The sequence below is a fragment of the Lycium barbarum genome, chromosome 1 (genome assembly GCF_019175385.1).
Source record: "Lycium barbarum isolate Lr01 chromosome 1, ASM1917538v2, whole genome shotgun sequence".
Classification (NCBI taxonomy): Eukaryota; Viridiplantae; Streptophyta; class Magnoliopsida; order Solanales; family Solanaceae; genus Lycium; species Lycium barbarum.
In genome coordinates this window covers 89,579,926-89,599,809 of record NC_083337.1, presented here as the reverse complement: position 1 = coordinate 89,599,809, position 19,884 = coordinate 89,579,926, and the positions used below count along the sequence as shown (strand labels likewise).

The 19,884-nt window shown below is 37.8% G+C and overlaps 1 long non-coding RNA gene across 4 annotated transcripts; it reads right to left on the bottom strand.

Moving 5' to 3' along the window:
* Positions 1-13,942: 13,942 nt before the first annotated feature.
* LOC132636255 (uncharacterized) lies at positions 13,943-18,703 on the bottom strand. 4 transcript variants are annotated; one of them, XR_009581127.1, is made up of 5 exons: positions 17,845-18,703; positions 17,449-17,749; positions 15,883-16,357; positions 15,126-15,201; positions 13,943-14,366 (listed from the first exon to the last, which is right to left on the bottom strand). It is a non-coding gene; the product is annotated as an uncharacterized LOC132636255 (long non-coding RNA). The 4 variants fall into 4 exon arrangements; XR_009581128.1 differs by having other exon boundaries at positions 13,944-14,366; positions 17,449-17,543; positions 17,705-18,695; XR_009581126.1 differs by having other exon boundaries at positions 13,944-14,366; positions 17,449-17,543; positions 17,845-18,694.
* Between the last annotated feature and the right edge of the window lie 1,181 nt (positions 18,704-19,884).

Here is a 19,884-nt window from a genome sequence, read left to right as displayed (position 1 = left end):
CATGCCAAAAGAAAGAAAGGGTAAGCCTTACATACCTGCTCCACGTCCTATTAGCTATGCTTAATTGTCCAAGCTCGCTATCGCTAGTCTACATTCAAGAAGATTTACACAATCATTAAACACATCTTCACACACTTGTCTTGGTCTTCCAAATAAATTCATTTACAATCTGCCGAAATTTCGGCAGCATTTCCCCTGTAAATACAACTATCCCCGAGAAACCAACTCGGCCAAATTATCAACAACAATCCGAGAATTCAACTCGGCCAAATTATCAACAACAATACCAACAATCATATTTCCAACTTCAACAATTAATTCAAAAATGCATTCTAACACTAGCAATCCTTTCTACACAATTCGACGACATTTCATTTATATTCAATTCAACCACATATAATCAAGCCAACATCAATACTTACACATTTAAGCACTAGCCCGAGAGCTTCCAAACAAGACTCAAGAACACTTTAACAATCCGCGCAATGTTCAAGACGACCCAAACAATGTACAACACCTCCCGAATCCTCTCAACTCAACATAACCAACAACAACACATTCTTTCCTTCCCAATTTCATGAAGTATAACAACCACATGTTAACAGTATCATTCGTGCAAACATAAGAAATCATTCTAACGGCACATTAACTTCTTCAACAATCCCATAACGATTACAACTCCATTTCAAGTCATCAAACCTTCATTTTCATCATGGAATCCACATCTATAACAATCAAAATACTAAATAAAAAATCAATTCATCATATCTACACAACACCACCCCTATTCGGCCATCACTTGCACACATATATTTCATGAATTTCATCTATTTCTACACACTACAACATGTACATATCATCCATAACACATGTAAAAGAAGATTAGACCTTACCTTTCTCACTTCACTTCTTAACTTAGCTAGGGTTTGTAGATCATTCAAATAAATGCTTGGCTTGCTCTAACAACCACTCCACATTGTTAGGGACGTTCCAATTGGTTGGACTACTAGAAGAAAATAATTTTTTGTGATCAATTTCCATGGACCAAGATTCGGCCAAGCCATGGCCGAATGCTCCCTTTTTTTTTTCCTAAGTTTCTTAAGTTGTGGGGAGATGAAAATGTATGGATTTCTCTCCACTTGCTCATAAATATATATATATATATATATATATATATATATATATATATATATATATATATAGTCCCTACCAATGTAAAGGGAACATATGTCCCCACTCTTGGCTTAGAGCAATTGGCCAAGATTTGGGGTGGGGACAACACCCACACACCACACGGCCAAAGTGGCCTTTTCAAGAACTTTCTTGAATGTTTTGTGAAATTCCCATTTTGCCCCTAGCCTTCCACAATATTACCATGAACCACCTTGTGAATTTTCCTTTTTACCCTTAGTCTTTCTCAGCATTTCCATAATAATAAACAACTTGTATATTAAAATGACTTTGGAAAATAGTCTCGCCCTTAACTTACCACGACTATCTTGAAATATCCGAATGTACAAAATACGGGATATAACATCCTCCCCCCCCCCCCTTTAGAACATTCGTCCTCGAATGCTTAACTGGCCTCATGGGGTGTTATAATACTTCGGGAGGGTCCCTCTTATAATTGTCCTTTTCTTCATACCCACTCCTTATCCTTCCCTTACATCTCTCGACACAAGTATACTTATCTTTGATTTCTTTGTATTGGCGCTCGTTTCGTCAATCGTTATTCCTTATTGGCTCTCCGGTGTGGATTCCTTACGAATATGATTGAGCATCGCTTCGCGTCGATGGTTCATATAATTCTATAGCGTATATTCTCATGCTCCGTATAATTAATAGTCTGTGAACTATTTTCTAGTATCCGGTGAACTCTTTTATTTCACTCACAGGCGCTGCGTTCTTCCTTTCTTTCAAAAATTTCCCGTCTACCGATTGTTGATACTTTCGTTATAATAGTCGTTGTAATCCGAAATATCCTTTGAGTCTTATCATTCTCTCATGCCTGCCTCATGGTACACTTATAGTCAATTCATTTCTACTTCTTTTGGGTATCCTCCTGATGTGCCGATATGTTTTGAACTCTGGCCCCGAGCTAATGAATTTCCTCTGGAGCCTGAAAATGTTGCGATTCCTTTTAAGTCCAATATAATATGTCCTCCCCCCCCCCCCCCCCCCTTTACCTTTTTAAGGGGATCCTTATACGCCAACAGTCTCCGAGTATCCTCGTCTACAATAATCACCTACCGCCCTTCACTTTCTTTTTAAGGCTGGGGTTCCGTCATCGTATAATCTGGCCTGTCTATCTTCTTGCCGCTTACACTCTCGTATTTAACTAGAATACTTATAAGGGTATCCATTTCCGATACCTTCTTTTTCGTCTTTCCATACCTCTGTTTTTTTTTTGTGACTAACGGTGTCCTGGGCTCACTAGTCCATAGGGCGTTGAGATCCACTATGTCTTTTTATGAAATCTTGATTATACCTCACTCCTCGTCTTTCTTTCCAATTCTGTGCATAACATAACGAAAACTTCTTATCTTGAGTTCTCTTTCAATTTATGTCTATCTCATCATTTTGTCAACATTTCCATACTCTTCCATCCACTATTAGTTCTTTCGCCCATTTAGCTCACTTACTTGAAGGTGTTCTTATCTACGCGTTTGTATTGCAGCTGTGCATCCATGTTCTTCGAGCGTCCCGCTATTTTTGCTCTTAGCACAGAATCCTTACAGTTTATACTCTCTCTATCCTCGCCCGTCGAACCTTTAACTATATTTAGGATGCTATGACCGAGCGGTCTCCCATGCACGTTCCTTACACTTCATTTTATTTTCTCTAAGATCCAATCTCTCAGACCTCGCATGAACTCTCATTCCATACCATTAATTTCCCAATCAACAGTGTCGACCCATCATCCTTGTTCTTTCCTCGATGCGTAATCGGATTCCTACCGCTAACTTGTTACAGTATCCTTCTTGCTCCTATGATTAAAGATTTCCAATTATTTTACTCCCAAATGTTTTCCTCTTCGTTCGACTAACCCGTTAGTATACCTTTCCTACTTTCATTCTTAACCCTCCTTGGCTTTCCTCCTACTCGAGCACTTTTCTTCTCTTGTTATTTGTGGCATCGTCTCTGAAGTTCGTGAGATATTCCTTTTAACGCGCAAATCCGTCCTATTCTTAAGTTACCCTTTTGGAAAGCTCCCCCATGTCCGGGGCATCCATGTTAATTTTACTCTACGCTTATCTCTTTATATACCTCCCACAGGCTGGGAATCTCTTAACATCGTCGCAAGGCCTAAGCATTCTTTCTCTTACTTCACATTCCTTGTCGTGGTCACTATTCTTTTAGCCCCACTTATTGAAATCGGTTCTCGAACCCACACGTTCTTCTCTTGTTTCATTTTACCACACTCTACCCTTTTCACATTCCTACCTTCGAATTTTTACCCAAGTAGTCTCGTGCCTTGCCTGTCGTTTCTTTTGGAGGCTTTGCTCAATCATGTTTTTTTTTTTACTTTTCACTTTTTCCGACATTTTGATCTCCTCGCCTTCCACTTACTCATTTTTTTATTTTTTCCGAATATCATTGTATTAGGACTCTCCAATCTTGGCCTGTAGTGAATATAACATCAGCTTGTCTTGTAACACTTGTACCATTTATTCTTGTTGTCACTTGAACTTCGGTACCCTTACGTGATTAATGCCTTCTATACCGTAGCGCCAGTTGCTGGGGTACCCATACCCACCGATACAATCACATGTGGGATATCATACACATTCATTTATATGTATATATAATTGCTATCATCTCGCCCACAAAATATTTCCAAACGCTATTCAAGCTTATCCTAATTTCAGAGCTGTGATGCACTCTCTGTCTCTTTACCAGTCTAGTCTGCCTCGTCCTACGCAACCTCTTATGGTCTCCAACCATTCCGTATACCCTAGTTTCCCTTAGGCTACTCTAGCTTCTCATTTGTCTCTTATGTCTAAATCTATAGGATTTCTTACACACTTCCCAAGCGGTCACCCATCCTAGGATTTCTCTCACCCTAGCACGCTTAACCTCAAAACTCTGATGGAATTCGGTGCGTTAGCGTTGATATAATTGCGTCCACCTCATCGCATGACCTTCATTACATGATCTAGAGCAAGTCGAAGCTTTACAGATCCCGAGACATTTCCATAACACGTCCTTCCCTTTACAATTACTATTTTACCCTTTTCAATCCTCAATATTCACCTTTCACTTACGTGTATAACTACCTTTCGTCCTAAATTCCCAGATTCCTGATGGTAACGAATATACCTTCGACGCCGTTACTTATGAATACTTCGGGTATCAGCCTGTTCGGATTTCCACTCACCATCCTTACATAATAATCTACAGCAAAACTGATTGTCGACTTTCTCTGAATCCTCCAACAGACCTTGTTCCTACTAAACCTCGGATGTTATCCATTTTAATCCTTCGGACTGCTAATCGTCTTTCTCACAATTATTCTTCATGCTATGCCAAGTCTGTAAATCCTCTAAGACAACGCATCCCACTTATTGTCTATTTATGATATTTCCTTTCCACTCTTCCTTCTGTTAGGCGTACCTAACTAAATGACTTGATTTTTGAACAATTCTGGCAGAATCTCCTTTGCAATCCTTACTATTCAAAATCTGCACGCAGCAAATACTAACAATGCCTCACAGGGCATACATATGTATACGACACATTCCAGTCATCCAGAGCTCCCAGTTTCAGGTAACAGAACAAATATATCAAGACTTACCTCTATGACTTTCCATATCATCACTCACCTTCTTCTGTCGTATGTAAGGCTTATATAAGGAATCTCATTTCCTATGACTTGGCTCTATCGCACGATCTAAGACAGAAAGAAGGTCAACAATCCCTAGATGCCCTGCAGCCTCCTGTTTATAAATGTGGCCGGCTTCACACCCATAAACAGGACTCTACTGGACACGACTTTGCAGACAAACCCTAGGACGACCTGCTCTGATACCACTTTGTCACACCCTAATCTCGCTAAGGTGTGATGGGCACCCGACCATTACTTAGGGCCGAGCGAACCCTCTGACTCTTAGTACATACATAATCTCTCTGGACTTTTAAATCAAATAAGAATGAAATACATAGTAAAGGCTTTCAGAAACTTTCTTTTCATCATGCTCAAATCAAGTAGAATCTGTAATCATAAGGAATCTGTAACATAATACATAATGACACATCAGCTGGTGGAGCCGTTTTCAAGACTGACATCCTATACCCACGACTCTGTCTGCAAAGTCTCTAACATCGACCAAGATACCATAGCATGAATGCTCTGACTCGGCAACACTCCAGGAGCAAACGGAGCTTGCCAATTCCGCTGAAACATCTTCTATAATGGCTTCTACTCATCTGGGTGTACCTGCGCGGCATGAAACGCAGCCCCCGAAGAAAGGGGGTCAGTACGGAATATGTACTGAGCATGTAAGGCATGGAATACAGAAAAGAGGATCATAACTGAAACAGAGATTTACCAGAATCAAGTATGACTTTTTAAAAACATCAAAGCACTTGCCTTTTGAAATGAAAATCGTGTATGTCATCATCATAAATCATAAATGAAAATCATGTATGTCATCATCATATATCATATATCATATAACGTGCCCCGGCCCTCTAGTGAGGGACGCGGTGAGTAAATTCATGCATGTCATCACCATATATCATGTATGCATAACGTGTCCCGGCCCTCAAGTGTGGGTCTCGGTGAATGAAGTCATCATATGCCTTCCTGGCCGCAATCCCCGTATCATCATATCATCATAAACATATACATATAACGTGTCCCGGCCCGCAAGTGAGGGACTCGGTGAACAATGCAGTGGAGTATGCACGAGAACATGTCCTGGCTCGGGACTCAGTGAAGGATGCATTAACGCATGCACGAGCAAAGTAGTGAGAAACTATATGCACATAAAATAACTTTAAGACTCGATGAATAAGTACACAAACGACACGTGAAAGATCATAAACACGTTTCGAGGCAATCCGAGTTAGTATACGAAAGTTAGGGACATTTTACTAAAGAAACCTCTTTGAACGTTTCAGAAGCTATTTTTGGAAAATCAAAGCAATAGTCATATCAAGTACCTTTTGAATATCACTATGGACCAAATCAAATAAAACTTTTGGAACCATACACACGTATCAAGACATAGCAAGACAATTTTCGGAAGTCAAGAACGTTAGCCATCCTAGTGGCTCTCAGAATAGGAGTTTTTTTTTAATCATACATATACTTTGTCCGTTTGTTTCACAAGGATCATGCCAAAAGAAAGAAAGGGTAAGCCTTACATACCTGCTCCACGTCCTATTAGCTATGCTTAATTGTCCAAGCTCGCTATCGCTAGTCTACATTCAAGAAGATTTACACAATCATTAAACACATCGTCACACACTTGTCTTGGTCTTTCAAATAAATTCATTTACAATCTGCCGAAATTTCGGCAGCATTTCCCCTGTAAATACAACCATCCCCGAGAATCCAACTCGGCCAAATTATCAACAACAATCCGAGAATTCAACTCGGCCAAATTATCAACAACAATACCAACAATCATATTTCCAACTTCAACAATTAATTCAAAAATGCATTCTAACACTAGCAATTCTTTCTACACAATTCGACGAAATTTCATTTATATTCAATTCAACCACATATAATCAAGCCAACATCAATACTTACACATTTAAGCACTAGCCCGAGAGCTTCCAAACAAGACTCAAGAACACTTTAACAATCCGCGCAATGTTCAAGACGACCCAAACAATGTACAACACCTCCCGAATCCTCTCAACTCAACATAACCAACAACAACACATTCTTTCCTTCCCAATTTCATGAAGTATAACAACCACATGTTAACAATATCATTCGTGCAAACATAAGAAATCATTCTAACGGCACATTAACTTCTTCAACAATCCCATAACGATTACAACTCCATTTCAAGTCATCAAACCTTCATTTTCATCATGGAATCCACATCTATAACAATCAAAATACTAAATAAAAAATCAATTCATCATATCTACACAACACCACCCCTATTCGGCCATCACTTGCACACATATATTTCATGAATTTCATCTATTTCTACACACTACAACATGTACATATCATCCATAACACATGTAAAAGAAGATTAGACCTTACCTTTCTCACTTCACTTCTTAACTTAGCTAGGGTTTGTAGATCATTCAAATAAATGTTTGGCTTGCTCCAACCACCACTCCACGTTGTTAGGGACGTTCCAATTGGTTGGAATACTAAAAGAAAATAATTTTTTGTGATCAATTTCCATGGACCAAGATTCGGCCAAGCCATGGCCGAATGCTCCCCCCCTTTTTTTTCTAAGTTTCTTAAGTTGTGGGGAGATGAAAATGTATGGATTTCTCTCCACTTGCTCATATATATATATATATAGTCCCTACCAATGTAAAGGGAACATATGTCCCCACTCTTGGCTTAGAGCAATTGGCCAAGCTTTGGGGTGGGGACCACACCCACACACCACACGACCAAAGTGGCCTTTTCAAGAACTTTCTTGAATGTTTTGTGAAATTCCCGTTTTGCCCCTAGCCTTCCACAATATTACCATGAGCCACCTTGTGAATTTCCCTTTTTAACCTTAGCCTTTCTCAACATTTCCATACTAATAAACAACTTGTATATTAAAATGACTTTGGAAAATAGTCTCGCCCTTAACTTACCACGACTATGTTGAAATATCCGAATGTACAAAATACGGGATATAACAGATGTGGGATAGAGATTCTTTTTATCTTAGCGTTGATTGGTTTTCATAAATCGATTATGGATTTGGTTGGCGACTATTTCGCATTTTTATCATTAATAATGTTGTTGGACCTGCACTTATTTTCTTTTAGTGCTTTTGTAAATGATTAAGAGTATGATATATGGTTCGCCTGGCGGGTGGTGTTTGCTGGGTGCCAATCACGTCTAGCGGGTATTTGGGGACGTGACAGATGACATGGGATATGAGCATCACTATTCTTACAATGACTATAAGGGTGATGGTGCTCATGAGTCGTATGAGGAACATGGTCAATATGATCATAACTCGTACGAGAGTGAAGAATACTACTCTGAGGGCAATTGTGAGGCAACACTTCATGAAGCTTATGAAGAAGAAGGAGTAGGTGGGTATGATGAAGAGTCCTATGGTGGATATGAGCATGAAGAGTCTCATCCTACACACCATGGACATGAGGGTGAATTGAGGTATACTTCTTTCTCACACTTACAATATGAACCAATTGGTAGGAACTTGCAAGAATGGGAAGAATGTGGTGATGATGAGCCAATTGACTATGCACTTTGTGGTGAGTATGCTTGTGAAGATAATGGGATTAAATATAATTCTTATGAGGGGTCTTTTAATAGATATTCACGTGCATCGCCTTGTAATACTTCCTATTCCAAGCAAAATGGTATAAATGTGTGGATTGGTTTAAGTAGGAGTAGTCCGGGGAGGAGAAGAGATTATACATTTCCTAATCCAAGAAACACAATGAAATATGATTCTTACCCTAAGACGGAGGTTCCATGTTCTCAATATGGTTATGGTGTGGAGGGTAGGAGGAGAGAAGTGTTGACGGGAGGTGACCAACTTGTTGGTTATGGAAGTTCTTGTGGTGACTACTCAAGTCCGACATCTTATCCTAGTCCGAAGGTTATAACGACTAATCAAGAAAGTCGGATTCAAGATATGGGAGATCTGCCATCTATAGCAAGTTCATTGGCTATGATCATGAATCAAATATCGGGCTTGACATCGAAGATGGAAGGTATAGGTGGAAAGATGACAAGTGTGGATGGGAAGTTGAAAGGTATGGAACGCATATGCAAGGTGCAATAAACGAATATGGAGAAGTCTAAGTCTTGTAAAGCGAAAGAGAGGAGTGAAGCGGAGGGTTCCCTTAACCCTTCCAAAGATGTACTTGACACTTTCCCTAACTCCTATGAAATTGAGAGAGAAAATATTGTGAGGAGTAAGGGAATGAAAAGTGACAACTCTAGAGTGGAAAAAGGAGAGGTTGTGAGGAGTGATGTGAAGGAGTTGTCACAACCTCATTCTAACCCTTGTAACTTTTCTTTCGTCTCTAGTTATTTGAAAAATGGTGCAGGTATTCTTGGAAGCAAACCGAATGTTGAGCCTCAAAACTTTGAAATTTCAAAAGGTAGTTGAGAGCTTCCCGAAGGAGAAAATGGGCTCCCAAGTTGAGAACCATGGTAAAGAAGATACTTTGTGTGCACTTCAAGGTAAAATAGCTAATCTTGACACTCCAATTCTTGTGAACGAGCATATTAACTTGAGTGTGAGTGATAGCTTAGCCTTATTTGAGTTTAATGAGTCTTTACCTTATGATGAGCTCAGTGCTATAATGACAATTGACAATATAGTTGAAATGGATGGTCCAACACTAGTTGATCCTATTGATGACTATCTTGACTCTTCTCTTGAGTTCAAGTTGTGTCCACCTAGTGTTGATCCTCCTAGTTTGCATGTTAGTACATTGTCACGTGAGATGTTAGGACACCAACTAGTTGATCCTAGCGATGACCGAATTGATTCTTCTAGCAAGATCAATTTGCGTCCAACTAGTATGGTTGCTTGTGTTGATCAATTTGTTTGCTATGAAAATCCACTATTTGAGGAACCTTGTGATATGATTAATGACCCTCAAGTTAGTGATGATGTTGGTATAATTTATCATTTACATAGTTGTGTGCATGAAAGTGTTGTGTAAAGTGACCTTTGTCTTTATGAGAGTGGAATTGCATGCTTTGATACTTCATTGTTAATTGATTCTTCTCTCTTTATAGATAATGCGTTATTTGATATTGACATGACTATTGGAAATGATGAACCTAGTGGGGGTGTTTGGTAATGTTGAGTATATGGTTTCCTTTTAAGACTATAATGTGATATGTAACCCGCTATGGAATGATGACACTCTTTCCCATAACGGAGATCTTCCTTTGAGGGATTGTGATCCATTTGTGGGGAAGGAAAGTGTTACAAAGGAAGGTGATTCTTGTCTAGAAATTGCAAATTCATCCGTTCATGTTCAACTTCATAATAGCCTATTGAATGATCTTATTCTTGAACCTAATAGTGAGGCTACATTGGAGAATGACATAGATGAGGAAGTTATCTTAAGTGATACCTTTCTTTATTACTTGTTGGCATATGATGATGCTCTTATTTGTGTTGGGGGTGAATCTTATGTTGGGGAAGGTACTGGTGGGGTAGTTGGTTGTTTTATTGACCCTAATAGGTGGCTATACTTCCCATTTGACCCGGGTGTTACCTTGTTGGATTTAGGAACACCTTGTTTGGAAAGTGAGTTCCCATGGTGCTTCATGTCAAATAGAACCAATGTAGTATTACATGTTTCGTATTTTGCGTCCATTGGTTTTATTACATCATCTTTATGTCATGAACCTTGGAGGAATCAAGTTCTTGATACCTCATGTGTGCCAATGTTATTCATGATTGTCATTGATGTATGGTTGTACCACAAATTTGTTCATCCATGGCATGAATTTGTGATTATTATGTTGTGTGGTAACCCTCAATCCTTGAGGAGCAAGTTTTCGTATGTCTTTCCTTAGGTTTTGCTAGGTTCGGATTCGAGGACGAATCCTTTTGAAGAAGGGGAGGATGATATGACCCTACTTGGCAAACCTCATTTCAAGACTTACATCCAAGGCCAAGATATGGAACTTTAAGCCCTACAAGCGGCATGGATGATAAGGATGACGTTGAAGGCCTTCGGAGGCTCCTACAAGCCACACAAGATGGCTTATGATGTGTGGAAGGTGGCTTGGGAGTTGATTGAAGGAGAAGCTACTAGAAAGGGGACGAAATGCGCAAAGTGGCCAAACGTGCAAACAGAGACATTTATGTAAATTGGCTACACTTGCAAAACTTGGACAAGATCGGGAGTTGGCTATTTGTACAAAGAAGGTTATGCTTGCAAGAAGGCCATGCATGCAAGGTTGATTAGAAGGCCATCAATGCAAAGAGGGGCATGTTTGGCCATTGAAGGACAATTCTTGAATGGAAGACTACACTAAGAAGACTAGTCAAACAAGACCCTTACTTCATTAAGGGTAGCATTGCAATTGCCTATTAGTCTTCTTTACTTAGCTTGTATATATAGCTTGTCTTTAATTTCATTACTAAGATTTTGATGATGAATATTTGTGTGATGATAGGACTATCATAGTTTGTTTAGCTAGGGTTTAGCTTAGTTTAGTAGATTTAATGGTGGATTCCAATGTTGGTCTTTGAACCGTTTATTTCCAATGATTTCATGAAGATTGTTCGTTTGTGGATTTCATCTGAATATCTTGCCTTGAATTCATATTGCTTTGGTTCTTTTGGGTTGTTGAATTCAAATAAGAAGGGTTTAGGTTTCATATACCTAGATTTGTCTATAGGATTCCCCCCATTCGGGTCAAGTATTTATCTCTATTCCTCATCCCATTTCTTTCTATCCTTAATTTTCACATTTTGAGTTGATTTGGTTTCATCCCCAAATCGATTCGTATCAAAGGTACTATGAGTATACGACTTTCACCTTGTCTCCTTTATGTTTGTATGTAACTAATATATGAAATCGTTAATGTTACACCCCGTATCTTCGAAGAAGCACTTATCAAATTTGAAACATAAGTCCGTTGAGTTATGGTTAAGTAAAACCACTTTGGAATATAAGGAGCAAGCAGTATTAAGTATAATTAATGAGTGAAGGATGTATATAAGATATACCGGAAGGTTTTATAAGGAAATGAGTGGAAGAAATGGAGTAGTACGACTTTGGAGAAAGGATGGGTAATGTTTTGTGTGAAAATTTTGGTCCAACTTGAGGGAAGAATATCTCTTAGCATATGAAGTGTTTTGAAGTGAAACAAATGCCTAAAATGAAGTTCGTGGAGTTTAGTTTCTAACGCAACAAACCGCTCATCTATAGGACTTCGGAGTAGATAATTATGGACGTTACAAGTTCGACTGACAAAGCAGAAACGCGTGCTACAGTAACCGATTTGCTACAGTAAATTGCTACAGTGACCCGGCCCGAATTTGACCCCTATATAAAGGGTAATAACCCCCTTTTTCATCAGATTGTGCCCAAATAATTCTAGAAAAACAGTTGAGGGTGTGAGAATATCAAAAAAGTGAGCAATTTTCAAGTGGAGGAATATTAGTTTAGGTCCAGATATCGCGTGGTTGTGATTGTAGTCTTGTTTTGCGGTGGATTTTGACGTGGATTCGAAGCGGATATCAGAGATATTGCTACTTCAACAAGAGTGAGGTATGGATCTCTTTCTATTTACGCTAATACCGGTTCATTCACAAAGATGGAGTGATTAAATAATTGTATAGTAAGTGGGTTAGTTACGGAAGTTGAAAAACAGCGTGTGGGATGTTTTATGGTATATATTAGTGTTGGAAATGATATTATTGATGTTGGTATTGTTGTTGCTGTTGTTGGTTGGTGAATTGAGGTTTCGGGCTACGCATATAAGCAGAGGAGATGCTACCGAAATTTCGACAGATTCTAGAAAGATTTATTTGAAGGCTTAGGATAAGTATATAACAATGGGCCTAACCATAGTATGAATGGTCTTATATGTAGACTTACGGGCTCGGACGGATAAGCGTAGGTAGTTGGAGGCTGAATAGGAATGTTAAGGCTCGTCCCTTTCTTTCAAAGGCATGATTCTTATGTTAAGATCCCGTAAACGTTTCCATAACCACCTTGTTTCCAAGAGCTAGAAGTTTATGACTCTTAAAGCTTCTTATGATGTTAAAGATGAGAATGTTTTTATGAGGATTACGATGATGATGATTTTATGTTTAAAAGTTTCAAGTTATGATTTCAACGATGATATGAAGATGTTGAGCTACTTCATGATTTTCTCGATTCTATTCATTGTTGTTGATCTCACCTTATGAAATTGTTCCTTCGAGGTGAGATATAGCGATAATGGTTGTTCCATAATATGAATCGGAGGTTACCGACCTTACTTCACTCCGATAAAGTTGTAGCTTTCATATGAGCTCTCTTGCATACTATTTACATTATGTATATGAACATGGTATATATGGATCGGGCCGTACGTTCCTCGGCACCAACTTATATGGATCGGGCCGTGCGTTCCTCGGCACTAACTTTTATGGATCGGGCCGTACGTTCCTCAGCACTAACTTATATGGATCGGGTCGTACGTTCCTCGGCACTAACTTATATGGATCGAGTTGTACGTTCCTCGGCACTAACATATGATGATTATGGATCGAGCTGTACGTTTGACAGTACTAACATTTATGGATCAGGTTGCACGTTCCGCAACGCTAATACTTATGTTATATGTGTATATATGTATTTAGGTGCTTGTGTGCATATGATTTTAAGATGTACAAGTTATTCCTTCTATTCCATGTTACCTTTCACATCTTTATATGTTGCTATTTATGCCTTACATACTGAGTACATTATTCGTGCTGACCCCTTTTCTTCGGGGGCTGCGTTTCATGCCTGCAGGTACAGAAACTCAGTTTGGTGATCCGCCAGTCTAGGGCTTCTGCTCAGCTCCTTGGAGAGCTCCATTGTTTCGGGACTTGAGTCATTTTTGTACAGATCCATTTGACATAGACTTTGTTATACTCTTAGAGGTCTGTAGACGTATGTGGGTTGTATATATGGTTTGGTCAGCTATACGGACGTAGTTCGTTTTAGATATTCCCGCGTATAGTGGCAGCCTTGTCGGCTTGCATATTTTGTTATTTTTGGTTAACTGTGACTCCTCAGGAGATAAGTCATTTTGATATATGGCATTATGAGTTTACATCATGTTTTTGCAAATTTTCGACATTGTCCTTGTATTAGTCTGATTATAGCTAACAGGTTCGTATACGAGTGTCCAACTCGGGCACTAGTCATGGCCCATCGATTTGGGTCGTTACAGTTAAAACAATCATCTTAAACTGAAATTTTAAATTTTGGAGACACTTGAACATAACAGACTTCTGTTTTCCCCTGAAACTATCCACAATATATCTATATTATATGGATCATAGGGATAATTTCCTTGAATTTCTGTTGAGCTTATCCCTGAGCTTCTAATGCAGCCTTCGATGAAGTACTATTTCAAACGGTAAGGAAGATATTTCCATAATGAAGATGATGATTTGCTTGGTGAATTTTTCCGGTGATCAATATCTTCATTCGCAGAATTGTGAGCGCAACAATCCCTATGTAAGCCAATTCCAAAATCAAATGTTACTGAGAAGACTATATAGAAGCCAACATCTAACACCAACAACACCTAAGAAATAATGCTTGTATTAAAACAACTCTTATTGTGTACCCGTTTGCTGGTACTGTATTAACAACATCAGCAAGAAGAACATCTTCATTTACTTCTCCATATTGTGATGTTAGAAGACCATAAAATTCCAAGCTACTGGATTAGACCAGTAGTGCTAATCTCAGCCAAATAGAAATTTTATGGAAATCGAACAAAGTTATCGGATAGGACAAATTGAATTTTAGCGACATTCTCTTTCATTGATAATCACCGGATGAAAAGGTGAAATAAGACTCATGTATTTTTGTTAAGGTATTAACAACCAATAATACAAACACTTGTGTCATGAATGTAGAGAACTTGCTAGAGCAGTACCATTTGAGAAATCATGAAGCAGCTAAAGAATTTCCAGATCATAGTCTTTTGGTAAAATATGTAGTCTATGAGCTCATTTTATAGACCACAAAAGTATGATGACATCCAAAAAATTAGAAGTGGGTGTATGGTTGTATCATAGAAAATGTTGAAATCGCTATCCTAGGAGGAAACTTAGAAAAGAGGTGCATTAGTGAGATAATCTGCAGTATCAAAGTTATCAAAAATTTCTATGATATTAGTCTGCTTAACTTTTAGGGAGATTAAAAAAACAATCAATCAACCTCAACTTATTCACCAACTAAAATGACAGTAAGTAGAGACTTACAATGATATTTCCAGAATACTTCTTGTCAACCAAGGCTAAATGTTGTAAAGCCATCCTTCCATGCTCCATTGGCATACTGCAAATGCAATCCACCATTACAAAATGCAAGAAAGTACAACACGTGAAACTATTAAGAATTGTATAACAAATTTAAAACAAAATCACAGTTCATATCGAATAGACGTACAGTTAAAAAAGCAAACACTTATAGCAATAGATTTTGACAATCACTGAACAACATTTCCCATATGCCTATCATCCATGAAAATAAAATGCAATTCCTGCACACCTCCCACCTTTGTTTCATGTAACTTAACCTGATTCCAGTTCCTTAGTTTGTACCTGCAATATTCGTCCTTCCTCTTTTTCCTCAACTTGGATTGGTTTTCCCTATGAGTAATTTCATCCTATATAGCTTGCAAGACTTTAACAAATGCTGCAACTTGAGATTAGTAGATGGATACTATACTTTAGTACATGTTTGTGCAGGTAATTGAATGTTTTGATTAGCTAAGATCATATCTTACTAAACATGTACATTTAATAACACTAACTAACATATCATTGAACTTGTCCCACCATTACTGACATGGATTGTAGAACTTAAATCTAGATGACAGGAAGCATAAAATTCTAATTTTTCGAATCTGAACTTGCAGTATTAAGAGAACTGTTAAAGATGGAAAAAAAACTGGACTTCCATGTAAATCGACCCAACTATTGTAGAGAACGGTTATACGTGTAGGCTGTGGTGTACCTATTTGGTTGTTTCCTTGATGTTGTATCTGCTATGCTAATTGACAGATTGGTGGCCAATTTGGTGGGAATAGACCAATTCTCTTTCTTTACCTAAACAACAACAAATGGATAATTAGAAAATCATGAAAATGAAAAAAAAAAAAAAACAGCTTTCTCATGAGGCCATTGATGGGGCAATTAGTACTTTGCTGGAGAACAATAAACGTGTTTGTGTAGTATGCCTATATGTGAAGAATTCAAAAAAGCATACAAAACTCAAGCTTGCTAAGAATATATGGATAAACACCATTAGTGCTCAGCGCTCAGAACCAACAAAATTTATGCACTTAAGAGTTAAAAATGATGGTATCATTTACTACAGTTTCAGGAAAAACTTTATTCAAACAGTGCTACGTCTGCCTATAAGGTTTTTAGTAACATGAAATCTTAGCTCCAACAGAAATGCTCTAGAATCTACTGAATCCACCTCGCTCCTGCAATAATATGAGAAAAACAACAGAATCATTAACGAATAGTCATAAGTTTTCTCTATACTAAAAGTTTCGCAAATGGAAATCCATATTTCAACATTACGGTCAAAGATACAATAACCAAAACAAAAATCTGAACTAATAAACCAAATATCTTAACTAAAAGAATGAATATTTTTAGAATCTTGCTCGAATTAATTAATTTACAATGGTCTTTATAACAAATAAGTCAGATCACTACATTATTTTTTGTTTGTAATAAATTAAGTTTATCACCCGCTATTAATAAAAATAGTAAAACCCGTTTCCCTTAATTATGATTTAATACAGAAAATAGTATTAGCATCCTCATAAGTTTATGCTTTCACTTTGAATATACCTATCAAACAAACCCTTTCACTACATTGCAGTACTTCAATTACACAAATTACTCATCCCCCTGCACCTTTATATTTCTTTGGTTACTAATTTTAATGGTTACACAACTAAAGTATCACTGTCAAATGACTTTAAAAAAAAAAAAAAAGAAGGAATAATTGTTACTTGAGAATAAATATAAGTAACCCCAAACTTCACACCTGTCATTGCCAAAGTATAGATACATTTCTCAAAAAAAAAAAAAAAATGTGGCCGCCTGTAGACTCTTCCATCTCCAAATAGTTGCTACTGCATCCACTGCGATTATAGCTCTAAAAATTTTAAAATTTAACAGTCAACATCCAAGGATACAAAGAGTAATGGAGCCTTGTTCATTCTATTTCAACTTAAAGCACAACTAAACATCAGATTATCTAAATTATCGGTGAAGTCTGAGAAAAAAGAAAAAGAACAAAATTTCACTACTGAATTATTGAATTGTCTTAGTTATATGCAATGAGGCTAGAAAAATTCCTTCACTTGGCTTTGGTAGAATTTCAACTTTCTTTAACAAAAAAAAATAAAATAAAATCCATCATAGAACAACAACTGTAAACGAAGCTACACCCCTTTAAATAATCAGCAATGATATTACATAAAAATGGCAACTTGAGATAATTGACAGTAGAAACATTGAAAAATAAAGCAGAAAAACAAAAGAAAACACAAAGGATTACCTCAGTTACATTCTCCGCCTCTCAGCATATTACCTTCTCAACATATGAGTGAACCATATCTTCAATTTCCTGAACTATACTTTCAGGTTGACCCTCTGTTGACAACCACAATTGCATTGAGCAAAATTGATCATGAAACATGTATTTATAAAAAACCAATAGCATGAGAATGAAAAAGCATACCGACAACAAACTTTGTTAAACTAGGTAATTCTACCAATGTCAAATTGATAACTACAATGAAAACCAAAGTTACCCGATAGAACCAATAGCGAAATCAAAATCCCAATATTGAGTAGTCCTATAAATACCATCGAGAACCTATCAAGCATCGGGTAAAAGCTAAAAACTAACAATGCTGCAATTGCACTGTCCTCCTAAAGTCAAGGAACTTACCTTTACTTCCGAACTTCTTTTTTTCAGGGCTGAAGCGTTCATACTCGATTGTTTCATCTTTGTCTTTGAATTTGGCTTGTAGAGAAAGATACCGATTTCGCAGGCGAATGACAGATTCTTCACATGGTCGAAACTTTAGTTGAAATGTTTGTGTCAGAAACAGGGAGACCAAGAGAGTACTCCATCGATTCACCGATGTAATCTTCGGTATCTTGCAAAAGATCCATCTTTATACTTCAAAATAAAACCTTGAAACCACCAAACTCTATTCAATGTTTCCAGTGATGGAAAAGAAATTGTGAAAAGGAAAATCGATATTTCTACGTTTTATGCTATGGGAATTTAATCCGAGAGTTTTGAAAGGAGAGAGCGGAGGTTGTGAGTTTTTATTTTTTTGTTTTACATATATTTATATGGTTATAACCGTGTCTTTGAATAAATGAACGTGGGAGGAAGTTTTATGTCGTTGAGAAGCTGCACAAGATTTTTGCTCTTTTTTTTTTTTGGAGCAATTCGGTGGGGGATAGGGGCAGGCAGTGGGTGAAATGGCCGAAACTCTGTGTACCACTGGATGAAGAAGGACTTGGTTTCAGGTCTCTGTTTGATGTTTCAAACTCTTTGTTTGCAAAATTGTGGTGGAATTTTAGGACAAAATTGTCATTGTGGAGCGCTTTTATGCACAATAAATATTGCAAGAAGTTAAATTCGGTGATAGTGCCATGGAAGGGTGGTTCACATGTTTGGAGAAAAATGCTCGAGATGAGGGATCAGGTGGAACATCAAATATATTGAAACCTTAGGATGGGATCGTCTTTTTTCTAGTTCGATAATTGGACGGGTTTGGGTGCGCTATACTTTAATACCCCTCCAGATTTTTATTGTAATGAAGACATCCTCAAGGTGTATGATGCGGTGATGATGGACACTGGAATGAGCAGATGTTGAGGGATAATTTGCCTCCAGAACTTGCAGAACATATATTGGAAAACATCCAGGTTCCTATAACAAATGATGTAGATAGGGCATTCTGGATGTTAGACGATAAGGGTGAATTTTCGGTAAAATCTGCATGGGATTATATTAGAACTAGAGAAGAGAAGTTTGATGTTCAAAGATATATATGGACCAAGGGTTTGCCTTATAAGATCTCATGAGGAGTTGAAAATTTATAGTTCCATTCGATGATGGAGTGAAGAATATTGGGTATAGCTTGGCTTCAAGGTGCAGCTTGTTACGTCCCGTATTTTATACATTGGGACAATCCGGATTAACTATGATACGTTAGGGCCAAGACCTTTCCGGGACATGAAGTCGGGATTTTTGACCTTCGATTTTATTTTGAGACATAAGTTGTACATGAAATTGTGGGCATGGAACACTTAGGAAAAGTTGGGACCAAAAGTCATATTGTTGGAAGTTGAAAATCATGCAAAAAAGGCCCTTTGGCCGTGTGGCTTTGGAATTGGTCCCACACTTTTTGTGGCCAATTTTAAATGGTCCAACTCATGTGTGGGCCATGGACACTTGGAGGGTTCACTTAGGAGCTTAAAAGATGACTTCTAAGTCATCTTCTATCATTCTACACTTAGCAAAAAAATCAAGAAGTTGAAGAGCAACAACAACAACCATTCGGCCAAGCCTAAGAAAAACCAAGTCCCATTTTAGCCATCCCAAAAATATTTGTTTGGTGAAAATACACTAATTGAAGGTCCCTAAGTAAAGTGGAAGTGTTGTTGGAGCGATCAAACCATCCGTCTAGTAGATCGCAAACCCTAGTCTATTGTGGAGTTGAAGAAGAAAGGTAAGATTTGATCTTGTTTTATGTATTGTGAATGTTTTATGCATGTTGTAGTATGTTAATATGGATGAAATTTGTGAAATATAGTAGGTTGAAGGTGAGCCGTGTATGGTGTGTATGATCGTGTAGATGTGTGTGTTGTGATTGGGTTGATGAATTGATTCTATGCAGCATATTTAGTTGTGTAGTGTGGAGAAAAGAATAAGAATCATCAACATATGTATATGTGTAGAGTGGCCGAA